The sequence below is a fragment of the Rhea pennata genome, chromosome 11 (genome assembly GCF_028389875.1).
Source record: "Rhea pennata isolate bPtePen1 chromosome 11, bPtePen1.pri, whole genome shotgun sequence".
Taxonomy (NCBI): Eukaryota; Metazoa; Chordata; class Aves; order Rheiformes; family Rheidae; genus Rhea; species Rhea pennata.
The window spans coordinates 2,685,381-2,698,776 of NC_084673.1; the positions used below are offsets into that span (position 1 = coordinate 2,685,381).

At 41.7% G+C, this 13,396-nt stretch overlaps 1 protein-coding gene across 1 annotated transcript in view; it reads left to right on the forward strand.

The window, feature by feature from the left end:
- SH3BGRL (SH3 domain binding glutamate rich protein like) overlaps positions 1–13,396 on the forward strand; it is a 37,761-nt gene that overhangs the window by 874 nt on the left and 23,491 nt on the right. The window lies entirely within an intron of this gene.

Genomic DNA, 13,396 nt, shown 5'->3' on the forward strand with positions numbered 1-13,396 from the left:
CGCCGGAGCGTGCCGCTCCTGCGATAGTCACGGCACGCTCGGTATCCCCCTTCCCCCAGCTCCTCTCCTAACCCGGAGCATCCTGCACTTAAGATCTGTTTACTGCAGCTGGTCATCAAAAATTAAATGTCATTTCCCTTGCGATTTAGCAGTTTATTCTGCAACTTCTGGCCTGGCTCTCTCTTCCACCCACAGTTAGGCTATTTTTAACAAATCCAAGGGGATAGCAGGCTTTCACTTGCGTTCTGCTGCAGTTGGAAAGGCAAAGTGAACAATGCTATTTGGGGTTTGTTTGTTCGGGTTTTAGTGAATTTTGTTTGTATCATGTTGTCTTGTCAGGTCAGTGTTCTGTTCCGATGGCTTTGCTGCTCTTACGTGAAACGATTAACCATGACAGGCGTGAATGACTGCTGTCTGGGTACCTACCGTTTTTTACCTTGTGGTAAGAAACACTGATTTTATTATAGAAGGACTCGAGTCTTGCTTTGCACGGCTCCAGTGTGTTCTGTGCAGAGCTCAGTCAGAAGACTTTTTTTTTTTTTTTTTTTTAAGCAAAATAAACAAAACCACTGGAGGCTTGTGCCTAGGTTCAGATTTAGCTCAAGCTGGTAGTGTCTTAAAGGTCGTAAGATTTTTGTTTGGCCAGCATGAAATATAGCCTGAGTCTAAAACCCAGGAGATTTTGTGGCATTTAGTATGAATGTACTAGAGATTTACAACAGGCCAGCTAGTGCATTAAATGATCGATAACTTTTGCTGCAAGTAGATAAGAGACTGAACTATTGGGTATATGATGGTCTCCCATGTGAGTGCTAAGCACTCTGGTTCTGGTGGAGGTTTCCAGACTTTCAGGGCCCCATCTAAGATGTACCTGAAAGGAGAAAAAAAAAATCCTAATGACTGCCTGTTTCACTGAAATTCCTTTCTTCAGTTCAGGGCATTTATTAATCTACGGGCTTCAGCAGAAAAAAAATAGCCTGTTGGTAAACTTCGTTATTGGTGGCTGTGATGCAATAACCTCTCTCTCAGCTTGAGCAAGCAGTGTCTGAACCCTGTCGCAGGAGAGGAGCAGAGGAGAGCAGGTGGCATAAAAGTGTGTTCTTGGGTATCCCTGCTGTAGCTTTCTTTGTGGTTTATGCTGATCTTGAAAAGATGGAGATTATCTGATGATCCTGAAAATGTCTTGAAATCATGAGTGAATCCAGCATTCAAATAAGGGTCCAAAGGTTTCAATCACGTTTCCTACTGTATTAGTGTAGAATAATCATGTTGAAGAAAAGAGAAACAATCATTAGTAGACTGAAAAAGTAATAGTCATTTTCTAGTGCAGCTATTAATATATTTCAAGCTGACTGATTCTGCTGGTATAGATTGTTATCAGTGGCCTCTTAATGGCAGTTATTGATTTCATTCTGTGTGCTGATACTGAACTCTAGGGGCAAGAGTGCTGATCTTGATCTGAACTAATTTTTTCTGCTTTTAAGCCAGGTTCTTAATCATTAGCGTAGTGGTGTCTGAGTGGTGTCTTGCTGTTGTGTGAGTACATGCGAGAGCAGATTCTAACTTACTCTTGCCTTTAGGGTCACTTCTGCATCCTTAGCTGTGGAATTTGAGTAGTGATTTTGATGTAATCTGTTTTTATGGATATTGGCCAAAACTTGAACATAACTGCATTACTTGAACATAATTGCACGTATTTTAGACAGCAGTATGAATATACATATTTAATAATACTGGCAACTTATGGAATCTTGTGGTATTGAGCAGGACTTGCGCGTTCTCAGTTTACTAAATATATGAAAGGTGTTTCTGTTGGCAGGAGTCAGCCAAATACCCTGCTGCATGGCTGTTTCTCTTCTAGTGTAAGAATTTTAATCGATGTTTCAACCTCACTGGCAAACTAGAGAGCAACCTCACTGAAGGGAGAGGTTCAGCTTTCACCTGAAATGTGCTCAGTGGGCAAGAATTGCTTTTGTGTGCTTTAAAACAAGCTGTTGGGGAGACAGGCTTTGCTTGGAGGCTTAGAGGAGTCTCATGAGATGCACGACTGGAAACGGCCCACTCGTGGTATGAGAAACTCGTGTCCGGGAAGGTTGCTCCAGAAAGATGGAGCAACGGAGTTGTCACCGCAATGTAATTGAACCAGCTGCCAGCTTCATCAGGTGTTCATTCCTGCTGAGACAGCTTTGTCCAGGCACTAGCACTCACCACTGAGTTATTTTGTTCATAAAGACTGAGTAAAAGCAAAGCAGAAATAAGTATAAAATCACATCCTTTCTAGAAAATGAATGACTTGTTTCTGTAAGTCAGTAAACTTTTGTAAGATTCTGGAAAGCATTATCTCCCCCTAAAGCAAAAAGGGATGAGATTGCTTAATACCTTGCAGCCTCAGGCTGTAAGTCTTGGAGGATGTTCAAATTCTGTGGTCGCTTATTGGCAAAGCAATACTAAGTTAGACAATATAATTCTCCACATCACAGTATATAGAATGTTTCCCCAAGGCACTGTTCTCCATTAAGTTAATATTCAATAGTATGTATCTGTGAGGAAAAATTACCGTGTGCAATTCCTGTCTAAGTAAAGGCAGTTTACAAGTGTATTTGAAGAGATGGATTTCTTAATTTATGACAAAATACTCTTCAAAGAGTATTTCTCATATACCTTAGTCCTTTGGAGCCTTGTCATGGGTGTGGGAGCAGAAAGTGGTTGCTGAACTGCCCATTTATAGGTTTTCATACGCTGAGGAGTTACTGTGTAGTGTTATCTTTGGTACATTTCACTGGTTACAAGGCAGCATATTTGCATTAGATCATAGGTTTTGCTTTATGCATAGCATATGATAAAGGTGACTGTGTTTGTCGTGGTTCATTGCCACGGTTCTCGTAAGCAGAGACAACGGTAATAAATTGGCAGTTTATTATTAAGAAATTGAGCCAAGATATTTTGATTGCAGTTTTAGTCTGACTTCCTATTTGAATTTCACTCTGAAATCATGTCATTTTTTTGCTGAATTTGTAAGTTCTGCTAAAAGATGCTCTTTTGCTATAATCTTTCTCAGCATGAGCTTTATTTTGGTGAATCCTGAGTCAGGACTCAGATGATTGTAACTACAAAGATGAGCTGTAGACACCAAACATGGGAAAATACTGGGAAGCTACTATGCAGGCGTCTTCCTCAGTTATGTACAGTTGAAGCGAGCAGTGCTACAATATTAGTAAAGAGTGTTACTTAATAGGAGATGGTAGTAGGGACTACAGATGTAAAATGGCAGACCCCTTTTCTACACTCTGAAGCACGTAAGCATTGGCTTGCATGGTGATTATGGAGGCTGTTATGTAGAATATAACTATGGATTTTTCTCCTTTGGGATTTAGATATTTTGTTATTTTGGGGGTAAAAGATTGCCACAGTTTTCCTGCCGCACCAGGAGAACTTGCATGCATCTTCCTGAAGGCTGTCGGAATACTAGTTTTGTTGATCTCCTATGGAAAGGAGCCAGCCCTTAAATTCTTCTCAGTTTTACGAGTGTGCGTGTGTTGCCAGCAGCTGCACTGCTCTGGACTGCAGAATTTGTCTTGGAGAACTGTGTTTATCCATCTGACGCCCACTTGGAGGCTATAGAAGTATGCAAGAAATCTGGAAGCTATAGCTGTGGAAGCAGCGTTTGCTTTCGACGGCTTGCGTTGGGTGCTGTGCACTGAGCACTCCCCTGTGCCCTGGCCAGCACCACAGGCTCCGTCAAGTGCTGCATCTCACTCATAGTATCCAAACAAGGCTACAGAGCCAGGCACTTCACATCTCTGATGTAGCACCAGTGCTTCCATCTGTGCACCTCCCCCTCCCCGCTTACTTTGATGGCTACATGGGTGGTTTTCCTTGCTTTCCTTATACTATGATTTTAGACATGGCAAAAATAGGAGATGTTTATCCAGACTCAGTGCTGGCGTTGCAAATTTATGTATCAGGCTTCACACGGCTTGGGAATAGTTTGAGAGAGGAAAGGAAATTTTAGGGTTTTTTTTTTTTGTTGTTTGTTTTGTTGTTATTCGTAAAGTTAGGGATTTTGAGTTTTAGTGTTTCATCTTTTTCTTGTATTGTTCTCTTTTTTGGGGGGAAAGCATGTAGGTCTTCTCCTCTCCTACACACCAGGAAATGAAAAGTGGCTTGTGGTCTGGAGAGAGAACATTTGCAAACAATTAAGCTTACTCTTCTTTTCCCCCAAAAAACCCAGTAAGGCTCATAAGCACTTTCTGGTGGTGCCAGGGCTGTATAGCCATCAGCAAGTGGTTCTGGAGCATTATGGGCTGGAACTGAAACAACAATTTTGGATAAGGGCAACTGGAAATGAGTAGAACTGCTGTATGTAACCACCAGCTCTCATCTGTGTTAGTCTTCAACAGCTCAGGGCGTTGGGAAGGCTCATGAAGCTACTTCAGCCTTCTGTAGCAATCCCAGTAAAGTAATACACGCAGAGATGGAGCTTGTACAAAAATTTATTTTTATCTTCTGCATTTAAATCTCTTTAAGATCTTTTTGCTCTGCTTTTCCCAAGAAATGCAAATAATGCCCTCCTCAGATAAAAGGAATAAAGTCTGTGTGCTTTCATCTTCTGCGGTGTTCTGCTTCTCTGAGCTTTTCGAGTGGCTGGCATTTTGTATGAACAGCACGGCGGTGCAGAGTGACGGAGCAGAAGATGGTGTTTAGTCTTGCTGAGGGCAAATGCCGCTACAGCAGCATAATCCTTTGCATTTTTGCAAAAGCATTTTTGTCGGTGGTGTACAGCAAATGTGTGTTCTTCTGGGGTGCATCAAAGATTGCAAAGGCAGCATCAAAGCCCGGATGCACTCAGTCATGCTTGTCACCCCAGAAGCAGCTGAAGCGTATGTTTTGGAATTGCTTATGTACTTTTGCCTGAGTGTTTGGAGCATACCAGTGCGGTTAATATGAGAAGATAATACTGAAAAGAATCCTATTTTATTCTTGGAAATACTCTTGTAATAAGATGCAAGTTTAGGTAAAATATGTGATATGAGGAAAATAAGCTGCACTTGTAATTTTAGAAATGATTTTATAAATGTACATGTAATTTTTTTTTGTGATACTTATACAGGTTATCATAATGACATAGCGTACAGAACTGACTTGTTCTACTAGACTAGATACCGAGTTTAAACATGTCTTGTGTAAACGTTATGTGCATGAAGTACTTGTTTGGACATCCAGTATTAACCAAACTGAATGCCTCTCAATACAATGGTATGAATTGTTCTGAACTGGAGTTCTTGGGATGGAAGACAAATATGTAACATGAATCTAGCTAGACAGTTAGCTAGGATATGTTCCATCTGCCTTGCTGTCTTTTTTTCTTTCTTAAGTCAGTGTTCCAAACTGTAGATAAGTGAAATGTCTTTCTTAAAATACTGCATTTGAATTTTTAATAGCACCAAAGGTTAAATTGGTTGCAGCTGTTGCGAATGTTTTAATGTATCCAAATAAAAAAACATTCTACTGTGCCTAAATAGAAACAGTTTTCTGACAACATGAGAGAGGTAAAATTATACTTTCTGGTTAAGGCTGAGAAAAGCTTTGTGTTGGGGTATCTGTAGACTGTATCTGCAGGTATAACAGCATTTATTTTTAGAGGGTGCGTCAGGGTTATGTCCTTTTTGTGCACTGCTTGAGGAGAAGAGATTGACTCTGAAAGGCTCTGAATGCCCTCAGTTTGCACTTCTTTGCTCAGCACTTCTCAAGATACGATCCATACAGTGTCATGTTAGGGCTAAGTATTTACGCTTTTTTAATAAATATTTTTAGAGCTGAGCAGATAACTGTTCCTGAGGCACTGAAGTTGCATTCAGAAATTCCTGTAGAAGTCAGGGAATTGGCGTGCATGTAATGAATAGAAGATTCCAAAAACAAAATTTTGTGGAAGGTTGTTCCTATAACTTATTTCTCCCAGAAGAGGAAAGATTGGGGAGTAAGGAGATAAATGGAACTGAACAGATGTTGATAGATGTCAACTGTTTAAGCTCAAAACAGAACTGACAAAAATATTGCCTTATTTTATAAACAGAAGAGCTAAGGATTTGTCACTGATATAGCAAGAGCTATATTACCTCTGTGTTATGTAGCTGTTGTTTATGTTGCCAAACCCTCGAGTTGCCGCATTGGAACCACAGATGTTAATTCCTTGCTGCTAATCAGTGACCTGGAAACCTCAATGAAATCCACAGTGTGTATCAGTATTTTATTACTCAACAATGTTTCTGCTCAAACATGAAAATACGATGTTAAGTACCTTAAAAAAAAAAAAAAAAAAAAAAGCCATATTCAGGGAAGAACTTCAGCTTGTGATAAAATTGGAAGTATTTTTGGTGGTCACATCCTGAAAAAGTGTTTTAATTGTAACATTTATGCTGTTGGCTGTTCCAGACCAGAGCCTCCATCCAGGAGCACGTCCATTGTAGGGCAGTACCCTGGGGTGACTATTAAAGCCATTTTCTGAAATTTGGCTGGCAGTAGAGTAAGACTTAAGCCACCAGAAGAAAATATAAAGGGTTAACATCAACCCTTGGACTGAATGAGATGAAGTTAATGGTCTCTGGGTTCAAAGTCATCTTCATATCCTGACTTGTAACTTCTCCATGTTAGTTTTGCCCATGGGAAATGGATGCAATGGTTTCTTTAATAAGCTATGTAAAATCTAGTTTTGTTGGGGCTCCTTTTTTCGTGTGCGAATGCCACCTCACTTGCAATTCTAAAGGCACTTGAGCATAAAGTTGTAATTATTACCTGCCAAGTAATCTGTTGCTTAAATTGCTGTGGTGTCAGAGCGAAGAAAGGAGTCAAATGCCACAGTAATTTTAAAAAGGATCTCTGGGAAGTCTGGGAGCTACAGGCTCTTTCTTTGCTGGACAAATTGATGTTGTTTTTTGTTAGGCTCTTTCCCAGCGGACACATGGGCAGATAGAGTATGGTGGGAAAGAGTCAATAGCGCCATCGGAGAGGGGAGCAGTGTCTCCCGGCTGTGTTATTCAAAGAGATCAGTGAGTGTATGAGCAAGGGTTGTGCTTGCTGAAACCTTGGCCTCCAGAAAGTTTTGGATGAGCTTTGGCTAGATTAAAAATCATTTTCCTTAAAGAAACTAAACTGCTATGGAATAAGAGGAAAGGACTTTTCTTGGCTTACATAAGTGATTACAAACCAGTTATAGAAATCAGATACCAAATGTGAGTTTGGAATATAAAGACGGCTCTTACGATATACAGAAGTTACAGAGGAAATCCTACGGGGATCTGCGCTGAACAACATAACCATAAACGACCCAGAGAAGGGCGAGTGAAGTGGCAAAGTCCATCGGGGCAGTCCGGGTGCGTAGTGCAAGATGAGCCTGCTGGAGCTGTCCCGCACTGGGGAGAGGGAAGCGATGCTCCCAGTCCTGGGCAAGAATTAGGCTTAAATTAACTTGCTGTTTAGCAAAGAGGTCTTGGAGTTATATTAAGAAGTTCTATAAAAATACCTATTAGTGGTCATGAAAAGCAAATGAAATGTTAAGAATTTTTACAAAGGGAGAAAGCAAAGCAAAAAAAATAGTACTGCTTTATAAAGCTGTGGGGAGTCTGCATCTTTAAAAGACTTGTTCAGTTGTCTTTGAAGGATGTAATAAAATTAGAATAGCTACTGAGCAGGGTAAGAAGGTGTACAGGGAATGACAAAGTGAGGTAGGATTCAATAGCTGAGAAAAGAGAAGGCTGAAAAGATGGCAAAGTTGATTAAAATCATGGCAGGCGTGAGAGAGCTGCTGGGAAGCAATTGCCCGTAGCGACTCCTAGTGCAAGAGCTGGGCGGTAGTGAGCAGGACTCGCAGGTGGCAGGTTCGGAATAAATGAAGTGCTGTGCTTGGCAGCACATAGCTTAACTGAGAAACTCATCGCCCACGGATGTTGTGTGTGGCAAAAATTGCATGGGTTCAGGAAGCAGTGAGACAGATTAAGGGGGAAAGTCTATTAAGGGCTATTAAACATAATTACCACACCTCTGACTCAAAACTGCAGATTATTGGAGGCTGGGAAAGTATAATGTTGTAATAGCTCTGTATGCTCAATCTGTTCTTCTGCTCTTCGCTTGAATCTGTGGCCAGTGGAGACGGGATATTGGGGTAGACAAGAGCTGGATCTAACCCAATTAAGCTGTTCCTCAGTTCTGGGATGAAATTAGCCCTGCTCCTAAAATTATATTAACAGTTTAGATGTTAAAAAATTAAGAATTTGTTATCCAGAAAAAAATGTTCCACAGAAAAGAATATGTGTGTGTCTTGGGAGGGAGTGTTGGTTTGTTTTTAATTTGGTGTTTACTACATGTGCCTAAGGCTCAGAAAGGATTAGCAGGCTCCAGAAGTTTTAGGTGTAACTGGAAATTTTCTTTGCAATATAAACAGGTTCTGTATCTGTTTGCTATTCAGATATACCAGTGCTATTGAAATTGTACCTCTTTGCTTTGCAAACTCTGAGATGCTGTGAGAGACTGTAGAGAGGGGAGGAACTTTTAACTATATTTGTCCCCTGTATCTTAGAAACCAGAAAGAAAAAAAAAATCAAAAGGTTACTAATAACTCTGCTCTTGGTTTCTCTCTTGACAACCACAGTTCAGCGCAGGAGATGAGGGCAAGGCTGTACGAAAGGCTGTGTGAAGGTATTTGTAATGTAATAGCTGCTGACAGACTCGAAACTTTCTATCAGAGACAAGCATTGAAATCTCAGTGCTTGGAAGTTGAGTAAGACTGCACGTCTTCCGTTTTACATGATAATAAAATCTACTGCAGGATCCAGATCAGCATTGGGCCATTTGTACTTGAAGGCTTCAGCTCAAAGCAAGCTCTGACAGGCGATCTGAAACCTCTGTCTGATGTAGGGCTGAGGTGGGACTGGGAAAAGTTTTCCAGTAATCAAAGGTGAAGTGTCAGCTCTTCCTGGGCAGGTGTGGCTTGCAGTTACCTGAAACGTGAATAAGTAGTTGCAGGAGCAAACACGGCCGTTCTTCATATGCGCCTCCTAGCCGGTGGCGGTCAGTGCTCACCACTTCTTACACGAGAAACACCAGCTGAGACGGACAGCAGGTGGTTCAGAAAACATCACGGCTTTGCAGCATGGGCCGTGGATGTAGCACACAGCATAGTTAGACCTGGATAATGAGGTGGGTTTGACAAAAAACTGTATAGGCATAAGTCAAAAATAAATTGGCAATGCCCAATGTAAACAGTAAACAGGCAGCCTCTGGGAAAAATAGCAAGTTTTCACATAAAACTGCATCCTTATGAGTAGTGGTTTCCAGGCAGGTTTAAACAAAACGTGTGTATTAACCTCATGGGTGAGCCTTTGACCGCATTAATGTCACTGGGAGCGTTGCCCTTGACTGCAGCAAGACAAGATTTTATTCCTTAGGAAATACTTAATGCCACTTATCTACCATCATTCCTGTGTGCACGTTGCAAACGTACTCGACCAGAGGTACAGCTGCAGGCCAGGCAGAGCAGGAGAGGAGCAGAACAATTCAAAAAATGAATTAAAAGAGAAAATAATCCCAAAACTTTCTCAGCAGGCTTGGATAGGAATGACACTCAAGCTAGCTGATCTGTAGATAATAGAGATTGGATTCCCCCCCCCCCCCCCCGCCCCCAGCAGGAAATAGGCACGATATATATGAGCAGAAATATAAAGGAGTCACAAGATAGAAAGGGGCAGGTTTGCAGACTTGCCTGTTAGTGCCCTGTAATCCTGATTACAAACTAGAAATTCCTTTCTACCCTGTAATGCAGATAAGCAAGTCTCATGGTTCTGGTGACTAAAACTGTAAAACCTTTGTCCCTGAGCAATCTTTCCCCGAGCGTCTCTTTCCTTCCGCTGCCTCCGAGTGCGCGGGGCGGTAGCTGCGGGAGCGTTCGTTCCCCTGGCGGAGGGGAGAGGCCCGAGCTGTGCGTGCTGGGAGGAGATCCGAGTAACTCTGCACAGCTATCTCGGGGTAGGCTTTTATTTCTAGGAAGTTACACCTGTGTAAGCCGAGAAGCAGCCGGATAGACAGCTGTGTCTCCGATGTAATGATCGGGGACAGGAACGAGCAGCTTGGAACACCTTAGGAGAGCCATGGCTTCGTGCCAGCAGCAGTGGAGCGCTGGGCTGAGGCTGGAGAGCAGCAGGGGACCGAAGCTATTTTGGCTGCTAGCCCAGGGCTGGAGAACTCCATCCGACAGCAAATAAACAGCTGGGAGACTTAATCTTTTTAAAAGTAAAATTCAGTATGTATTTGGCTTAGCATTTGTACACCAAGATCAAAAGCAAACTTGTGTGGCAGTATAAGGAAGCTTTTTTCTTTCTTTCTTTTTTTTTTTTTTTTTTTAAATTTAAAAAGTAATACGGCTACTGTGGTGACAAGAGTGGTCTAAAAACTTAGTAAAGGTAGGGAGGGAGCGAGAGCAGCCACGGCACCGTGGAGCGCCAGGCCCGAGCTGGACAGTGGCTCTTTGCTGGGCTGCTGCCACGCGGTGGGTGAGAAGAGCTTGCTGGTGGGAAAGACCTTCCAGTGTGAGCCACACGCCCCCTTTTTACCTGGCTGTGAGCAGTGCGGCCAGAGGGTCTGCTGAGGTGTCCCCTCGGGCACGTCCGTCCCTTCGCGACCACGGCAAGCAGGAGCTGGCTGACTCCTGCGTGTCTTCAGCTACTGCAAGCGGCTGAAAGCTACTGCAAGTATTCCCGAAAGTGCTCCGTGGCCAACTTTCTGTTGAGCCTTCTGTTTATCTTGGGGTTTTTTTTCCCCCCTTAAAGATGCAGTTCCTCAAGTTACAGTATTTTGTTGAAGTCTGCACTAAAATAGGATTTTTTACCCTCAGGATGATAAACACTTGAAACGTTAGCCAAGCAAATCAGCAGTTTCCAAAATCGGTTGGCTTCTGGACGCTTTGGTGTGGCTGCACTGAACTAAGCATGCTGTTCTATATCAGTGTGGCCTGACATTTTGGGAAAAAAAGGAAGAGAATTTATATTTATCCCAAAGCTTTCCTTTGAAGCCGCTCTTCCTTTGTATTATGGTAGTTAGATATTTCAGTTCAGGGAGAAACACCTTTCTTCTCTGGATAAATTTGAGTTTTAGAGTTACTGCAAAGACATGATGGCTAAATAATATCTGTGGCACATGAGTTTTTGCAGGATGGAAAGTGATGCAGAGCTCAAGAACCTGGGTTTGCTGTAGGATCCCTGAGGTCATATTATTTTTCTTCTTAAAGTAAATTTTATTTAAAAATTACAGCTGCCTGACTTGGTATAAAGAGAGTAAAACAACAGTTAGTAACGTAAACTTCAGATCCTTTTAGTCTTGTCAGATAATTTAGTCTGTTAGTGCTAACACATACGGGAAATAAACCTTCCTTTTACTGCAAACCACGGGAGCTTTGTGTAATGCTTGTCTGTACTTTTCGGCTGATTTGTTAACCAGTGGTTTTCCTGTTTGCTCACTCTGCCACGGAAGGCTCCTCGCCACCAGCGTAAATGCACAGGTTCTGCAAAATAATTACATTCTTAGCAGCTGTATCAATAAACACCCAACACTGTAGCTCTCTACTGTCTATTTATGGTGCCTGTTAATTTAAGGCTATCTTCTCAGGCTGCTTCTCCAGTAAATATTAGCCAAGTGCTGTGCAGACTGCGGTAACTGAAATTTCAGACTGGAATGAAATTTGACCTCTGCTGTTTTGTTTTTACTGGTGGCTGTAGTGTTTTTTCCATTCTTACAGATTTCAGCTGCTGTCAACTTTTCATGGACCTAGTTTCAATCTGAGGCCTGTCCTGGTGCTTGCTATGAAAATGAAAATACGGGAGGAATCTTTCTGGCTTTCAGGGGGAGGCTGACTGAAAGTCCAACAGTGGTGACATCCAGATTTTCAGGACTGAAGCCTTTTTTAAAAATTTCTAGAGCAAGTGGTCTGGTTTTCAATAGTACCCGCAGTGCCTTTATTTCATTTTTTTTCAGCCATATTGAGAGCTTTTGAATATCTAGGTATTTGTCATATTCCAAAGAATTTTCTGTGACTTACATGATATTGAGCCTCGGTGTCCTATTGGAGATCAGTCCTCTGTCTGTTGAACTGTGTTATAGCCAATGTTTAAAGCCTATTTATGAGACTGGATTCATCTGTAATTGTTTTTTGGTAGGCAAGAGCCGGAGATGATTCCTAACCCAAATATCAAAGTAAATAAGCAGTGATTTGAAAAAAGAATTATTATTACTACCAGTTAACACCTTGGGAAAGGAAGTTCTGAGAGGTGAAGGATTCATTCAAAATCATTCAAGAAGTCTGTGATAGAAGTAGTTTTAAACTTAAGCACTTTTTTGCTCTTCCATATAGCAAAAGCTCCTGTTTCCTGCACAGAAGATGGTGCAGTGGAGAAAGAAAAGCCGAATGTTGAGAGCACAGAGACGCAGGCAGGGCACTGAGAAGTTGTGCTGGAGAGGAGGTTGTTGCATATGAGTGTTGCCTGTCTGCTCGCGACGTTAGAGATGCTTTGGATGATATGTCACGAGTTCATCCCAGACCCCAGGCAGTTTTTTTTTAAGCAGGGCCTGGGTTTCCACTTCCTTCTCTGGGGCAGTCTTGGGGCATGGTGATGTTCAGTGCACCGTGTATTTGGTGAGATTTGTCTGCACTTCCTGGCATTCTGATGGCATTAATGAATGATGATGTTCAGTAGTTATTTTAGATTTACACTGTTTCTTTTGAGGAATTGGTCTATTCCTTTCTACTTAACTCTGTTTGGTGGCAGCTGCTATGGTGGAAGTGCATTAGAAGTTCAGTGAAGTACAGCCTGCCAAATTCCAAGTTTGATGCAAAAACAACTGTGCTTATGAAATGAGGAGTTCATGCTCAGCTGCTGCTTATGCTTTGTTAATGGATAACCAGGATAATGGGGTCTGTATCCTGGCAATAGGAAGGCTATCTCTCTGTTAGTTTTGGACGAGACGAGAGCGGTTTTCAGGCTTATAAAAGACAAATGCCACAAAACTGACTTACAAAATTGCCAAGGGCCAATTTATTTTATGTTATAATCATGGTATTTTTATTTTGCTTATGATAATTCTGGGTGCTGCTATGGTTCATGGAAGGTAACAGTGCACATGGTTAAAGCTATGGCTTTACAGTATATCGGCTTTTTTTTTTTTTTTTATGTTCTCATCTAAAGTAGCAAAAGGGAGAGGCTTAGGCCTGGAAGTATGATTTTTGTAAGATGCATTTATTTTGGCTAAATATAGTACTCTAGTCACTAAAGAAAATAGAAGAAACCCAAATATACAAATATTTGCACTTGCAAATCCTTCCTGTCACAGTCAAAGGGCTGAGAGAAGAAGAGGC